This window comes from Petaurus breviceps, unplaced genomic scaffold (genome assembly GCF_028583685.1).
Source record: "Petaurus breviceps papuanus isolate PSGF00001 unplaced genomic scaffold, PetGlider_PUasm1.0 582, whole genome shotgun sequence".
Lineage (NCBI taxonomy): Eukaryota > Metazoa > Chordata > Mammalia > Diprotodontia > Petauridae > Petaurus > Petaurus breviceps.
Genome location: NW_027186390.1, coordinates 14,338,773 through 14,357,070, shown reverse-complemented (window position 1 = coordinate 14,357,070; position 18,298 = coordinate 14,338,773).

Below are 18,298 nucleotides of genomic sequence, written 5' to 3'. Positions count from 1 at the left end.
AAGGAGATGAAATCAGGGAAAAAAGGACGGTAGTCTGACAAAATTCATTAAGTAGCATTTGCTGGTCTAAGAACCCTGGGTTAATGGCTCTGGTCCCTAAATTCTCTGCTTATCCTTCCTACTGGTCAGAGAGAGCCATGCCGGTCAGTGGAAGGGGATTTTTGGAACTTAACTTGGAACTTAAACAACCAATGCTCTAGGGACAGAAGAGACAATTCTCTCTCTGTGCCTAAGTATGGCCTGGGTGGCGACCACCAACATAGGGTAAACAGTGTAATGGACTGTTTTTTTTTTTTTACACCAATTCATTAACTAAATTTATCAACTGTTTTAATTGAAGGACACTGAGTCAGCCTCAGATGGAAATGATTTCTACAACCTGAATAACCATACTCTTAAGGTAAAAACTTTGACCTATTTAAATTCAAACCCCATAGCCACCTACACATAAACCTCATACTTTCCTAAGGTGAATTTTATATCTTAGTGTCTACTGTGAGTACTTCCTTGCTATATTCAAGATCATCTTTGCATGTCTTCTTAAACAAATTAGAGTAAACTTAAAAAACCATTAACAAAAACAGAAGGTAATGATTTTAGTTGAGACTTAAAAAAAGTCAGTAAAGCTATTAGGCAGAGGTGAAGAGGGAGGGAATTCCAAGCATGAGAGACAGCCAATGAAAATATACAGTCAAGAGGCAAAGCTCTGTGTGTGAGGAACAGCCAGGAGGTCAGTGTCTCCAAATCAAAGAGTAGGTGGAGGGAGCATGACATGAGAAGACTAGGAAGAAAGGAAGAGGACAGACTATGAAAAGCTTTAAAAACTCAAAGGGTTTTATATTTGATCCTGGAGTGAATAAGGAGCTATTAGAGTTTATTGAATAGGTGGGTGAATGACAAGATGAACTGAGTGTTAAGGTCAGTTTGATAGCTAAGTAGAGGGTGGACTAGAGAAAGGAGATACTTGTGGCAAGGAAACCAATGGGGAGGATATTTCAATAGTCCAGGTGTGAGATGATAAAGGCCTGTACCAAGATGGTAGCAGTGGCAAGGTTTATTATCAATATTTGAGATGTTATGCAGGTAAGATAGACAGATTGGATATTTGAAGTGAGAGAGTAAACAATGGTGATGATATGTAGGTTGTGAGCCTGGGTGGCTAGGAGGATGGTGGTACTCTTTTTTTTTTTGGAGAGGGGAAGGTAGGGCAATTGGGGTTAAGTGACTTGCCCAAGGTCACACAGCTAGTTTTGTGTTAAGTGTCTGAGGCCCAATTTGAACTTAGGTCTTCCTGACTCCAGGGCTGGTGCTCTATTCACTGAGCCACCTAGCCACTCCCATATTCTTGACAGTAATAGATAATTTGGGAAGAAGAAAAAGCTTATGGAGAGGAGGGAAGGAATAAGCATTTATTAAGACCCTACTAAAAACCAGGCACTCTGCTAAGCACTTTACAAATATCTAATTTGGTCTTCACAACAACCCTGGGAGGTAAGTGCTATTAATATTCCCATTTTACAGTTGAGGAAACTGAGGCAGAGGCTAAGTGATTTGTCCAGGATCACACAGAATGTAAGTGTCTGAGGTTGGTTGTGGCCTCAGATTTTCCTGACTCCAGGTCTAGTCATCTATTCATTGTACCCCTGGCTGCCTCTGAGGAGAAGATAATGAGTTCAGTTTTACAAACATTGAGTTTAAGATGTCTACATGGCATCCAGTTGGAGATGTATAGGTAGTTGGAGATGTGATACTGGAAGTCAGGAGAAAGGTTGACTGGATAAATATATCTGAGAATCAGCTGCATAGCAATAATAATTTAATTCATGGGAGTTGATGGGATCACCAAACAAGCATAGAAGGAGAAGAGAAGACCTAGAAAAGAGCCTCGGGGACACCCATGGTTAACAGGGGCAACCTGGATGAAGACACAGCAAAAGAGACTAAGGAGGAGTGGTCAGATGGGTCAAAGGAGAAGTTGGAAAGACAACTTCTAGTGATAAACAGGGTGTCACCAAACACTAGAGAGAAGACACTATCAGGGAGAAAAGGGAGATCCATGGTGTCAAAGACTGCAGAAAGGCCAAAAAAGAACGAGGAGTCAGGAAAGGTCATTAGATTTGGCAATTAAGAAATCACTGATAACTTCAGATTATTTTCCACCCAGAGTAAAGGGTACAACTTTTACCCTAAAGCCCTCAAAAAGCATCCTACTCTTATGTTATAAAATCTGATAGGTAATAGGCATAATTCTAACCTAATACCCTTCGGAGAGATAGGAGAGTGGAGGAGTGAAGGCCTAGCCACAGCTCTTTTCATATTCTGCCAGAGTGGGGAATGACAGGTCTCTTGGAGACTTGGAGTGGAGAGTTCTAGATCTTATCTATGTAAACATATCCCTGGAACTCCATCTGTTTGAGTCCCAGCTGCCAATGTTGAAACCATTACAATAATATTTAAATTATTTATTTAAATTATTTCATTTAAAATATGCCATTGCATTAATGTGCCATAATTTATTCAGTCAATGATCACTTATTAGATATGTAGATTGATTTCATTTTTTTTCTGTTAGCAAAAGAACAATGATGAATAATTTTGCATAAAAAACTATTTTTTTCTTTATATGATGTTTGGTAATAAAGTCCTAGCAATGAAATGCCTGGATCAAAAGGTAAGACCATTTTTGTGATTCATTGTACATTTGCTTATGGTTCTCCAAAATGTTTGCCCTGACCTGTACCTGAATCAGTAACGTATTAATGAGACTTTCCTCCACAGCCATGTCAGTGTTGGACTAGGATTTTCCCTTACTTTTGTCCTTTTAATGGTTGTATGGCCATTTTGCATGCCTCATTAAATAGAAACTCTTCATATGTAGGAAAGGAAAAGAATGTACATTCACAAAGTTGTAATAGTTTGGGAACTGGAATCAAATTTATTTTTGTTTTCTCATAAAATAGAGTCATATGTTGTCAAACTTTTTCTGCATTTATTGAGATAATCATGTGGTTTTGGATGTTAGATGTTTCAGATCTTTGCTTTCTCTTTGAAAAAAAAATGGTTTGCTAAGAAAGGAAGTAATAGTGCAAACAATTTTCTCCACACCACCCTGCCTCCCCTCCCAGGGAGCATAGGGAGATAGCATAATCTCCTTAAGGTATTTCTCTGTCTTTATATCTTCAGCACCTAACACATAGCATATAAAATGTAACCTGGCATGTAGTAGGCACTCAATAAATGTTTGTTGATTGCTTGAAGTGGTGTAGGAGCAACCGTTTACAAATAATTCATAGACTTATTGCATTTTTTTTTTCTTTTTGCTTATTCAAACAAGTCCACGTGTCGGAACAGGCAACCCCTGGAAAACCTCTAATAAGAAGGCTCCCCACATCCCAATCAGAATCCTTTGGGTAACTTTCTCCTCAACTGCCTGGGAAATTAAAGGCTTAAGATTTCTTCTACTAAAATCATGCCCCAAGGAATACATATATTATCCCCTTGTCTCATCTCCAAACATGAATCAGATTCTCTAGTTGAGCTGGAGGTCTTCGGCACTTTATAGAGTGCTTGGCACATAGTAGACGTTTAATAAATCTTTATTGATTGATTGACTCTTGAAACATGCCTTTATGAACAGAGAAGTTAATTCTCTCTCCATACCTATATAATATCAAATAAAGGGAAGTAGGTTGGCACAGTGGATAGTGATTGGCTTTGAAATTAGGAAGACAAATTTAAATACAACCTCAGTTGTTTACTAACTGTGTCACCTGAAAGTCACTTAAATTGTTTTACTTTTTTTTTTGAGGGGGAAAGGCAAGGCAATTGGGGTTAAGTGACTTGCCCAAGGTCACACAGCTAGTGTGTCAAGTGTCTGAGGCCGGATTTGAACTCAGGTCCCCTTGACTTCAGTGCCAGTGCCCCATTCACTGCATCACCTAGCTTCCCCTATTTAAATTCTTTTAGCCTGAGTTTTCTCATTCATAAAATGAGGATAATGATAGCAACTATGTTCAGGGTTGTTGTGAGGGTCAAATGAGATAAATTATTTAAAGTGCTTTGCAAACCTTAAAATGTTATTTTAATGGTCACTATTATAATATCTTTTTAGTCTCCATGTTTCATTCTCACTTTTCACTATGCCTGGGAATGCTCCTCCTTTTTATAGCCTCTCCTTGCCTACTGAAATCCTATCTTGTTTAAGATCCAGACAAAATGCTACCTCCTCCATGAAGCCTGCCTTGATCCCCTAAATCAGAAACAATCTCCTCTCCTTCTCTTCAGATCTCACACAATGCTTCTTATTTCTCTAATGTATATATGCCGCTTTCTTTTAAAATTTTATTATTATTACTATGAACTTAACAATCATATATTTCAATATACAAAGTTAGAATAGGAAAAATCATTGTAAATAAACAGGGAATTTTTGTTAGGTATAGTTCTTGTAAGACGTATACGAAATTTAACAAGATAGTAAGCAAATCGCCCTCTTTGTGTCCCTTTCTGAACTTTTTATTTTCTTTTGAATTTTTAAATAGATTTTTATTGTTGTCTTTTGTTTTTACATTATCTAGGTTTCCCTTGCATGTGTCTTCCTTCCCAGAGAGCCATTCCTTGTAACAAAAAAATAGATAAAAAAGCAACTTTGTTTTAAATATTTTTAATTTAAATATTTTTGTACATGTTTTCTCCCATACTAGATAGATAATAAGTCCTTTGAGAGGAAGAACCATCTCCTAATTATCTTTTGATTTTCCTCAGTGCCTAGAAAATGAAACCTGAATTTCCAGCTAATCCGGGAATATTTTTCACTAGACTCTATTTATTGATAGAGAGAAGATGCTACACCCTTATGTGAGGAACAGACTCTCTGGAACTCTTCCGTACTTACTCCAGCTGGGAAAAAGAGAAAGATTCAACATGACCCTGATTTCCAGCTTGCCTTCCTAGAGATTTAAGGGAATTTCCCCTCGCGTCAAATTAGGCACTGTCTCCTGAATATTCATTCTAGTCCCCAGTGACTTCACTTTACTAACTGGGTTAAGCTACATAAGGGATCAACTTGAGTTGTTACAGGGAGGCAACTCTTTGGGAATTTTATTCCAAGTCCCCCTGGAGGGTATGGACACACTTCATTGAGGATAAATGGGTAAGTCTCAACATCTGGGGGTTATTTGATTGGCTAAAAGATTTATGATTCAGAACCATTTTTGTAGACCTTCGTACTGGGCTAATAAAAGGGATAGGGTGTCTTTGATGGAGGGATGCCATAGCAGGGCCAAAAGTGGACCGGTATGCTTGGAAGAGGGAATGTGGAAGACCTTGCCCATTTAGAACAGCCCATTTTCTACCTCCATGCCTCAGCACAGGCTGTTCCCATTCCTGGAAAACTCTTTTTACCTCTTGGAGGCCCTAGCTCCTTTCAAGGCTCAGCTCAAGTACCACTCCCTACAGGAGTCTTTTCCTAATTCTTCCAATTATTAGTACCCACTCATTTCCCACCACTGAAATTTCTCCATATTTCTTTTGTATATTTTAATCTGTCTAGATATTATCACTCCTCAGTATAATATAAGCTCCTTAAGGATTTGAGTTTTTATCCTTGTATCCCTAGCTCTTAGCATACTGCCTGGCATATAGTATATTTTAAATAAATATTTGTTGAATTAAACTGAACTGCATATATACAGATTTTCTCCTGAGAGATATTAATAGCAGTCTCAAAGAAGCAGAGACAGAAGCAAAATGGCATCAAAAGCCAGTGGCAGAACTTTTCAACTATTGTGGTCCCAGAAGATAGAATCATACAAGTCAGATTCTTAGGTAGAAGGGTAATTTCCTGAATAATGTTAATCTCTTGGAGAATTCCTGGACCCAGTCTTCCAGAGAAATAAGGGGGAGTTCTTGAATAGTACCATACTCTTGGAAAGAAAAGGATCAAACATGTTCTTGGAGCTAGAGGAAGAACTATTCATGTGCATTAACATTTCTACTAAGAAAGTTGAGGATACCTCCCTGAACAGAGACAAAGTCATTTGTAGCAAGGCTGTGTCTCCCATGCCTAACTTCTTGCCCTGGAATAGCACACTGGTTGATCAGGGATTTTCAGAAGAGTCAGCCACAGTGATACAACCTGCTCTCTGGGTCCTAGGGATAATCTTGGTGGGAGAAACTATGTATCCACTACTCACAACTATAGCTCCTGAGCGCCCATTAGTGTCTTCCCCATTTGATGAGCTCAATGTTCTTAGAAAAACATGGAAAAACTTGCACAAAATAATGAAAAACAAAATGAGCAGAAGAAAGAGAACATTGTATACAGTAATAGCAATATTGTTTTTAAGAGTTACTTTGAGTGAATAAGTCACTTTCACTATTATAAATACCCAAATGAGCTATCAAGGACATGTGAAGGAAGATATATGCATTCAGAGAAATAACTGATAAATAGAAATATGTATAGAATAATTTTACATATATGTATGTGTATGTATATGAGTATGTGTGTATGTGTGTGTGTGTCTAGGGTGGGGGGGAGGATGGAAGAAAAAAAGGGGGAAAAAAGAAATTTACATCATAATTTTTATTGTATATTTGAAATATATCCCACCTCCCTTCACCAGGAAAAAAAAAAAAGGAAATCTCTTATAACAAATATCCAGTCATGGAAAACAAATTCCTACATTGGTCATACTCAGAAATGTGCCTCCCATTCTCTTCTTGAGTCTATCACCTCTCTGTTAAGAATGTGGGTAAGATTCATCAGTGGTCATTTGGTATCATGATTAGTCATTCCATTGATCAGAGTTTTTAAGTCTTACAAAGTTGTTTGTCTTTATAATCTTGTTGCTACTGTATAAATTGTCCTGGTTTGAGTCACTTCACTCTGTATCTATTCATACAGGTTTTTCCAGGTTTCTCTGGAATCATCTCTTTCATTAATTCAACAGTCTTTTCTTATCTTCATATATCATACTGGGTTCAAGCATTCCCCTAAGAACTAGAATCCTCTTAACTTTCAGTTCTTTGCCACCACAAGCAGGGCTGATATAAATATTTTTGTACATATGGGTTCTGTCATTTTTTTAAACTTGGTCTTTTTGGCAGATAAGCCTTGTAAGTGCTTTTGCTGGGTTGCTTATCCTCAATAAGATTTGGATTGGTCTAAAAGTATCCAGATGTAGGAGTTGTCCTCAATCAACCCTTTTCAATCTTTTCAATATGTTATCGAATGCGTCTGAAAGCAAGTTCAAGCAGATATATTAAAAATCCAAGAGACTCACCTCCCTATAAGCATATCAAATTGATCAAACTCCCTTGATCAGCTCCCTTCACCTATTTTGAATTTCCATATATACTTGAAAATAATAACTGCATTATTTTAAAAATCATATTTTAGAAATTCATTGTTTTTGATGAGTCTTCTTCCCCTGTAAATTGAATTACTGAGGTTTTCAAAAAAAAATTATTTTCCAAATAAAAATACTTTATTTCCTAGTAACTGTGTCTTCAAAATATCTCAATGAACCTTCACAATGGCAAAAGTAATTCAGGGCCAGCTTATGATGAGAACCTACAGTGACATTTTTAGGCCTCTCCCGTAAGACCTGTTAACTTGGAAAATCACTCACACATTTCATTATTGCATAACATCTTTCTTATGACTAGCCAAAGACATAAACTGATATCAACCATGAAAAGTTAGATAGACAACTAATTATTTTGGTCACCAAGTTAGACATTGGGAAGTAAGTCAATAAACATTAATTAAATGCCTACTAAATGCTGGGGGTACAAACACTAAAAAGAAAGACTCTCCTTGCCCTCAAGGAGCTTCCACTTTAATGAGAGAAGACAAAACACAAAACCAAGCTGAAAAGTGGGGAAAGGTGAAGTGATGACATGAAGGAGAATTCCTAAGAAGTCCAAAGTAGTGAAGAGAGGTCATGTAAAGAAGACAATCAACCAGTAGAAGGCAGACTAGGAAAAAGGGCTGTACACACTGGATTGCCTGGCTTGCCCCCAACTGCACTAGATAAAACAATCATCTAAAAAATTCTCTCAATGTAGCTGAGAGGTCAAGGTCTGGGATATTGGTTATGAATGAGAAAACTGAGGTACAGAGTAATAATAATAATAATAGCTAGCATTTATATAGTGCCTACTATGTGCTAGGAACTTTATAAAATTATCTCATTTAATCCTAACAATAACACTGGGAGGTAGGTACTGCTATTATATTTTATCAATCAGAAAGCTGAGCCTGTGACTTGCCCAAAGAAACACTGCAAGTGTTAGGGCCTGGATTAGAACTCAAGTATTTCTGAATCCAAGCCAGTACTCTATCCATTGTGATACCTTCCTGCTTCTAAGAGCTTTTATTCAGTTACATCCCAAATTAGTCATACATTTATATACAAAGAAACCCAATTTTACACTTGACAACCTAGCACTCCATCCAGAACTAACATTACTTATTTCTGTATGCTGAAAATAATTTCTTATCTGTAAATGGAATTGGTGACTTTTATAAAATCCAAGGGTGGGAGAGTGTTCGTGGGAGTTATCTTGGCAACAGGGTATTTTGCTCCAGGCCATAGCAAATGGCACCTTCCCTTAACAAGTGAAACTGTTTTTGTTGACCACTATCAGCTGCATTTCTACTGCATGAATAGTCAAAAATACACAGTGATCTTAAGAATTGGAAAGAATATGGCATGAGAAAGTCCCTTTTCAGGCTTGCTTCCTCAGGATGTCGTGTACATTTAGAAATGTCTGAAGGTCATAAAGTGTCCACCCACATTCTGGATGTTCAAATTATCCAAAGTTCAGCATACCATAATGGTCTTAAAAATAGCCCTGCCCTCTGGATTAGTAATGCCCTTTGGAAGGACTACTTGCCCCTACGATAAGCCCAAGGTGTACTATTGTCAAAACAAAGGGGATTAATTCTGTCTTCCTGCACGATAATAAATTTAGGTTTTTGTCTTTCCCCCTACCCTTATTCCTACTCAAACAAATATTAAAAAGTTGTCAAAATTTTCTTTCCCTAAAGTCTTAGAATGCTAGAGTAGGAAGGGTCCTTTGAGATTATTCTAGCTCAGGAGTTCCCATTTGGTGGTTCTTTAACTCCTTGGGGGTTTGCTATAGTAGCCAAAGGGGTTCATACTAAAAATTCTTTCATAGTTCTTTAAGCGATATACAATTGTAAAGAATATTATAGATAGCATATTAAATTTCCCTAGAGGTTCACAGCATTTGTTGTTGTTGCTGTTGAAAGGGGTTCATGGAGCAAAACACATTGAAAACACTGTTCAAATCCAAGAATGCTAGACCTAGATTTAGGTGACAGTGTGATCATGGGCTAGTCACTCTATCCTTTATGGACTTCAGTTTTGTCATCTGTAAATTGAGAATTATAATCCTTACACTATCTACCTCTTAAAGTTGTTGTGAAACTTAAATGATGTGAGTATAAAATATTCTGTAAATATCAGTATTTATTACTATTTTACAGTCCATGAGAAGGAAAACTGAGTCTATGAGAAAGGAAGTAATTTGTCCAATGTCAATTGACTAATTGATGGTAGTACCTGGGACTAAAACCTGTCTCCTAACTCAAAGTTAAGTGCTCTATTTTATACCATCCAGATATTTTAAAATATTTTTTGATGTCCATCTAGAAGAGATAGTCTTATTAATTGGGTCTTGAGTGGGAGAAGAAAAAAACACATTTATTTCTTAAAATCAAGAATTTCTCTCACTCATGTTAAAGCCAAATATACTCACATAGGTCTATGATTTCATCAATATGGGTATTCCTTCAAAAATACAATCACAAGCCTGTCCAGGTCTGCCTGGAGCCATGCCATCCTTCACAATTTTTGTTCATACATTCTCATAAATTTTGACATTAATGGGGGGGGTGGGAGGATCTCACCAAATTTGCTAAGGGCCTTTCTTATGCTCTCTTGACATTGCAAGGATGCTAATGGGACAAATGGCCTGCATCCTGCACCAGACTATAGTAAGTGACGTTTCCCCCTTAATTTTCCATTTATTTATTTATTTATATGACTAGCCCATCCTATTTTCCCCTCATATATATCTTTGATCACATTTGTACTGCATCTCTAGCATACATTATGTTACAGCCTGCTCATGTACCTCTCCACTGTCATTTTGATGATTCCCAATTTCACTTTTTCAGTGACAATAGCATTTGGTGAGTCATAGCTAAACAAAATTAGAAGATTGTTAGTCTTAAAAAGATGGGACCTGAAGTAAAATTTTCTCACTTTCTTTTTTCCTTTTATTTTGGTGATGTGACTAATAAGGAAATATGTTTTGCATGATTTCACATGTATTGTTAATTGACATTATTTTGCTTGCCTTCTCAGTGAGCAAGGGAGGTGTGGGAGGGAAGGGGAGAATTTGGAGCTCTAAATTTTAAAAATAGTTAAAATAAATAAATATTTTTTTTTTCAAAAGACAAAAAATGGGACCTGTGCTTTCAGGGTCCAAAATATGGACCTTTGCTGAGTGACTAAAAATTCAAAGATGGAATTAATAGTCAAAGATTTTAGGCTGTCTGTAAACATTAACTTAGTTATAAGATCTAAAAGTGAGATCCTTATTGAATGACCAATGATTGACTTGTTAGAGCAAAGGTTGAAATTAATAAAGAAGTTGAGGAAAAATTAAAAATTAGAAAATTAGTCAACAGCCATATATTAAGTGGTTCCTCTGTGCTAGGTACTATGTTAGGTGGTAAGGATGTGTAGGGCCAACACAATATTCACGGCACCAATGGTGATTGTAAATATGCTGGCATAATTATCGATCACAAAATATAAGACTATCCATATAGAATACAGAAGCAAAAAAAAAAATTATTCAGACACCAGAAAACCAAATCCCAACACCAGGAAACTGAATCCATCAGAGCAACATAGAAGTTAATTTACCACAACACAGCAGATAGCGTTGCCATCCTTTAGCCTTCCCACAAACCAACACTCATAAGCCTAGCTGTCTGCTTGCCTGCTGTACTTTCTTTCCCACCTTCTAACTGCTCTGACTCCCAGCTTCCTGTGGATTCTGTTCCACCCTGACTGCTCCACACTTCAGCAAACTCCTTCCACCACAGGCTCCATGTGATTACATTCAGCCCATTGGAGGCAGGAGAAATCTTCAAATCAGGGAAAGTCTTCAAATTCCCTTAGGCTTATTAAGGGGCAGGGAAGATCTTCAAATTCCCATTACTATTACAGGATGCAAAGACAAAATTGAAAAATATGACGTGCAATCAAAATATGCCAACTTGATTCATTATAATTCACCATTTATATTATTAAAAAAAAATTTGTTCCAGATTCTCTCCCTCCATCCATTAAAAGGCAAGCATTATGATATCAATTATGCATGTGAAGTGATGCCAAACATATTTCCATATTAGTTTCATTCTTCAATCAGAGTCATCAGTTCTCTCTGGGGGTGGATAGCATATTTCATCATTAGTCATTTGAAATTGTCATAAGATCATTGTATCAATCAGAGTAGCTAAGTTTTTCACAGTTGATTATCATTACAATATTGCACTATTGTGTACAATATTCTCCTGGTTTTGCTCACTTCACTTTGCATAAGTTCATATCATTCTTCCCAGGTTTTTCTAAAAATATCCCCTTTGTCATTTCTCACAGCACAGTAGCATTCCATTACAATCACATACCACAACTTGTTCAGCCATTCTGATGGGCATTCCTTGATTTCCAGTTCTTTGCCCCCACAGAAAGAGCTGCTATAAATATTTTTGTACACATGGGTCCTTTTCCTTTTTCTTTGATCTCTTTGGTATATGGACCTAGTATTGCTATTGGTCAGTCAAAGGGTATGCACAGTTTTGGACACAGTTCCAAACTGCTCTTAGAATGGTTGGACCAATCCACAACTCCACCAACAGTGAATTAGTGTGCTTATTTTTCCACACTCTCCAGCATTTGCCATTTTCCTTTTCCCTTATGTTAGCCAATCTGATAGGTGTGAGGTGGTACCTCAGAGTGGTCTTCATTTTCATCTCTAATTATTTGTGGTTTAGAACTTTTTAAACTATTGATAGTTTTGATTTCTTCTTCTCAAAACTGCTTGTACCTTCAGGGTTCTGATGCCTGAGTTGCCCCTTCCATTCTTCTTCTGCCATATATTTTAGTTACTTAAATGAAATGCCCCTAAACCAGGGGGCCATCTCTAGTTTTCCTGATTTATGTCTTGCCACTGGACCCAGATGGCTCTGGAGGAGAAAATGAAGCTAATGACTTTACACAGCCCTGCCTCGATTAAATCCAATTCATTTGCAAGTCATGGCATCACCTTCCTTATGTCAAGGTCCCCTTCAAGAATAAAAGACAAACAACAGCCCTCAGGAATTAACCTCTCCCATATCTATTACCACTGCATTTGCAAATTTTGCAGAAGCAAAATTCAAATAATTAAGTAGAATATCTGACTTGGTATGCTTGGCAGCAATGAATTAATAGTTTATTTCTATCTTATATAAAATGTTCTCTATAATTCATTAGCTCTTAAATGCTCTGGTTTAATTCGAGTCAACTGTATTGTCCCTTTAAAGGCAGCTGGACTCAGAGTTAGGAAAACCCGATTTCAAATGCTGCCTCACACACTCACTAACTCTGGTCACTTAACTTCCAAAAATGTCTTGGTTCCCAATCTGAAAAATAAGTATAATAGTAGTACCTGCTTCTTAGGATTATTGCAAGGCTAGATTAAGACAATGTTTGAGGCAAACCTTAAAGTGCTAGCTCAATGCTAACTATGTCAAGCCAGAGAGGAAACCTGCTTTATAGAATTCTTCAGGTCCCACTCACTTGAAGCAGTGTAGTTCAACAGATGACTTTATAAAATATTTATCTGCTCATTCCTCAGTTTCTTCATCTGTGACATGAAAGGAATAATAATTCTGTTTTTATTCTGCTAACCTTCAGATCTTCCAGGTGTTAACATAGATAAGGTCTGCAGAGAAAATGGGTAGGTACAAATGTAAAATATTCTTTTTTTTTTCAACTTTTTTTTGGATTAATTTGTTTGTTCCCTTTTAGTTTACAGGATTCAATTTCACAATTCCTTGAGTTTCATATTTTGTCCCCCTCCCTCCCCTCCCCCCCATGGCGGCATATAGTCAAGTATAGGATCTGTAAATACTTTCACATTATACATTAGTCAGGTTATAAAGACGGATTGTATCAGCTGGAATGAAAAATGGTAAAGAGGACATAAAACCAAATAAGAGAAGGAAAAAGATCAGGTATTTTGCTTCCACCTGGATATAAACTCAGTTCTTTCTAGTTCTTTCTCTGGATGCACATATTTCTCTCCATCATGAGTCTTTTGGGATTGACTTATATCACTGCATTGCTGAGAAGAGTCCAGTCCATCAAAGCTGGTCATCACACATACGTTGTGTCTGTAATTTTGTACAAATGTCTCCTGGTTCTACTCTTCTCACTCAGCATCAGTTTGTATAAGCCTCTCCAGGTAAATATGAAGATCGTCTGCTCCTGGTTTCTTATAGCACAATAGTATTCCATAACATGCATATACCACAACTTGTTCAGCTATTCCCCAATTGATGGGCACCCCCTTAATTTCCAATTCTTTGCCACCACAAAAAGAGCTGCTATAAACATTTTTGTACATATGGGTCTTTCTCCCACTTCTATGATCTCTTTGGGATATAACCCTAGGAGTGGTATTGCTGGATCAAAGGGTATGAAAGTATTTATAGCCCTTTGGGCATAATTCCAGATTGCTCTCCAGAAAGTCTGGATCAGTTCACAACTCCACCAGCAATGCATTAGTGTTCCAATTTGCCCACATCCTCTCCAGCATTTGTCATTTTCCTGTTTTGTCATCTTAGCCAATCTGACTGGTGAGATGTGGTACCTCACAGTTGTTTTGATTTGCATTTCTCTAATCAATAGTGAATTAGAGCATTTCTTCATGTGCTTATAGATAGCTTTAATTTCTTTCTCTGAAAACTGCCTGTTCATATCCTTTGACCATTTATCAATTGGGGAATGACTTGTATTCTTATAAATTTTACTCAATTCTCTGTATATTTTAGAAATGAGTCCTTTGTCAGAGACATAGGTTGTAAAGATTCTTTCCCAATTTCCCACCTCCCTCTTAATCTTGGTTACATTGGCTTTGTTTGTACAGAAGCTTTTCGGTTTCATGTAGTCAAAATTATCCATTTTAAATGTAAAATATTCTTAACTAGCCACTACCCTCATTGCTGTAAGGGACGTAGTGCCTGACGATGTGACTCCCAGATGGCCTGTAAATGAACAAGACCATGGGGATAGGATACCAACAAAAGAACATATCCCAAACCATGGTGAAGGTAGGACATTTGAGGAGGTGCTGACTACAAGAGAAAGCTTCCCTGCTGGCCTGCCTGATCCCACCATGATCACTTGGCATCTGCGGAGGATTAATTTTCCTCAGTAAAGCTTATCCAGGGCCTTAGTATAAAAATGTACCTATCTGGAATAAAGGATGTGATTGATGACAGCCTTTTCTAGTGAGCCACAAGGTGACCCAGCATGTTTGCCATCTCTCTTAATATTCTATGAGTGGAATAGCACAATGACCAAGTTATACTGACACCCATCATCTGTGTTCACTGTGGCAAGTATTACACAGTGGCTCTATGTCCTTTCTTGCCCCCAGTTCTGTGTAATTAGTCCTTACTCTGGGTAAAAGCGGAAGGCTACTTGTCCTAGCTACCTAGGATTGAGGATCTGGTTTTGTGCAATTTGTCTTTGAATGCGTTCTTGATAGCACAATGCTTGCTGTTTTAAAGACTGTTCTTTTGTAGTTCGGTTTGGTTTTACTATATGAAGAGGAAGCTAGGTGGCACAGGGGATAGGCTGCCAGGCATGGATCGAGGAAGATTCATTTTTGTGAACTCAAATCTGACTTCAGACACTTGGTAGCTATGTGACCCTGGGAAAATCACTTAACCTTGTTTACCTCAGTTTCCTCATCTGTAAAATGAGTTGGAGAAGGAAATGATAAAACCCCTCCAGTATCTTTGCCAAGAAAACCCCAAATGGGGTCACAGAGTCTGAAACTAAAAAACAATTGAACAACAATGGCTCTGTTCTCATCTAATCCCATTTTCTGGGAAAGAGAAGTGAGATCATTATACCTACTAATATGTTTGTTTTCCCCCCAATGCCCTGGATGATGAACATTCAGTATCAAGTATGTGGGGTAACACTCAAAACCTACTTTCATCCATGGCACTGGAGACATCCATTAAAATAATGAAGGCTGTGATTTTTAGTGCCTGCAGTCAAATGGTAGAAACTTTCAAGGATAGGGACTGAGCCAAGAGCCTGAAGTCATGAGCAGACTTTCAAGGAGCAACTGGGAGATAACATGAATGAGACTATCTTCTCATACAACACATGTTGTCTCATCTTCAGAAATCTTTGGGAAGCAAAAGGTTTTCTCTATAATCATGCCACTCCCACAAATATTGCTAAAGATGAAGAGGTGAGTAAGCTGTGAGAAGGTAAAGAAAAGGCACCTGACTAATAGCTAAAATGGATTTTTAGCAATATGTAGACTTTAAAAAGACATTACAGTAACAAAGTACAATAGGCTCTGGGACTGACTTTCTTAAAAGTATTTGGCCACAGTTATTTGGCGATCATTTGACAGATGTGCAGCTGGCCCAAGAGAGGAGATGCAAAGGGGACATTTACTTATCATCAACAGGTTTGTTAATCTCTCCATGGAGGATTAAAATATGAAAACTTTGGAGGCAATGAATCACAACATGGCCAGAGGCAGGCTGCACTAAAGCTGGGAATTACATAAGTGTCTTAAACCAAGCTAACCATTTCCCACATGTAGCCTACTTTGAGACGTTTTGCATTTAAATGAATGTTTACAAACATAAGAACCATCGTTCAATTCAATTTCCAAAGCATTTATTAAGTCCCTACTCTGTGCTAGGCCCTGTGTGACATTGAGGATAGAAGGGGAAAAAAAGTTAGTGCCCTCAAGTGGTTTATATGCTACTAGAAGGAAATAACAAACACAGATAAAGAAACAAAACATATTCAAAATAAATTCAAAATAATTTCAGAGTGGTGAAAGCATTAACAAGGAATGAGGGAGAGATTAGACAATGCTATATATACCAATGTCACTGGGTTTCCCCCCCCAAAAATTAAATAAATGCTTTATAGTAGTATTAACATGATAAAATCTAATCAAGAAATGCAAAATATTCCCATCTAGTCCCATTTTCTGGGAGAGAGATGTGAGATCATTATACCTGCTAATATGCTTGCTTCTCCCCAATGCCCTGGGTGATGAACATTCAGTATTAAGTATGTGGGGTAACATTCAAAACCTACTTTCATTCACGGTACTGGAGACATCCATTAAAGTAAGTTTTCTTTTTCCCCCTTGAGTGATAACTTTAATTCCTTTCCACATTTACATAGCAAATCATAATGCAACCCACGTCCGCTGTCCACATTTGCAATTGTGTATGTATGTGCGTTATGTGTGTGTGCTGTTCTTTTCCACAAACAAGTAAGCACTTTCTTTTTATTTTTTTTTAAAGCAATTGGGGTTAAGTAACTTGCTCAAGTTTACATGGCCAGTTATTTCTGGGTGTGGTGCTGAGTATCTGAGACGGATTCGATCCAAGGTCATCCCGATTCTGGGGCTGGTGCAATTACTCACTGTGCTACCTGGCCACATCAGCACTTTCATAGAAAGAATATTTGGCAATTGATACTCCATAGAAAGGTGGATCTGCAACAATTCACTTCATGTTAAAAGCTGTCAGTGGTCTTTCTTCTCACTTTTGCCACAGGTATTTCTTGCCTTCTCCTAGGTCATCTTCATCATTGTCATTATCCTTGTCTTCCCCATGGGCAAAGCTTCCATGTTTGGGACTGGCTAATGGCTCAGATGTGGCTTCCACTGTTAGTTGTATCATTCCTCTTGTGGACTGGACAGTTGGGCCTCTGATCAGCCCTATGTAACAGGCAATTCAGGATGTGGTCTTCTGGGGTCCACACAGTGGTTCCATACTTGCTGCTCTTTTGGTCCATGTCATTCAGATACACTAGAACACTCTGTTCTTTCTGCTGATGCACAGGTGAGTAACCTTGTCTGACATGAGCATTGGGGTCTTCCAACCAGGAACAAAAACTATGCCCAAAAGATGGGGCAATAGATTCCCACCCAATAATTCCATGAGAGCTTCTGAGTTAGGAGCTGTACCTCACTCTTCATTTGAGCCAAAGCTACATCATTAAAGGATGTGGGGATGGACCGAGATTTTGACATGGAAACATTCTGTGGTCTCCACTTGTGGAGGCCTGTACCTTCTGCATGCTGCTTCAGTATTTAAAGATGGATGCTGACATTGTATCTGGGTTGGAGGATGTGGGAAGAGCTGGGCATGAGAGTTGGAAAACTTTGCCTACAATCTTTCTTGTTCAAGTTGCTGGTCTGCTGAGACAGTCACTGTTAGTCTACATAGGAATATTCCCCTGGCAATTTCCTATAATGAGCTGGGATGACCAAGGCACACTGTCATTGATCTAGTCAAAGAAATGGCAGCAAATCAACTGGCCTTGTCTAGACCATCATGAATACAAGGCTTAAACAACAACAATTAAAACCTGAGAACAGTGTTGTGCCCGTAAATGTTTAACAACTGGCCTGGGAGGGGGGGAAAGTTCTCATGACATACTTTTAAGTTAGATCTGGATTAAGATTTCTATAACATTTCCTCATTTAGGCAATCAACAAAACAATAAATCAAACCCTGATTTACAGAAATTTTTTTTTATTTCTGTGGTAAAAATACTCATATTGAAAATTGAACAATTGGCTCTCATGAGTCAGATTGAGCTGGTTCCAGCACACCCCTGCCTGAGACTCTTAATCACATTCAAACATAAATTCATCCTGGGAATCCACTCAGCATTTCTTTTTCAATTTGTCCTGAAAGGAGACAAGTGGAATATGCAGACTGTCTACAAATCATCACTTAGTCTTACTGTATGACTGGCCTCTCCTCTCCTCTCCTCTCCTCTCCTCTCCTCTCCTCTCCCCTTTCCTCCCCTCCTCTCCCCTCCCCTCCCCTCCCCCCCTCCCCCCTTCCCTCCCCCCACCCCTCCCTTTCCCTTCCCTTCCTCTTCCCTCCTCTCCTCCCTCCTCTCTCTTCCTCCCCCTC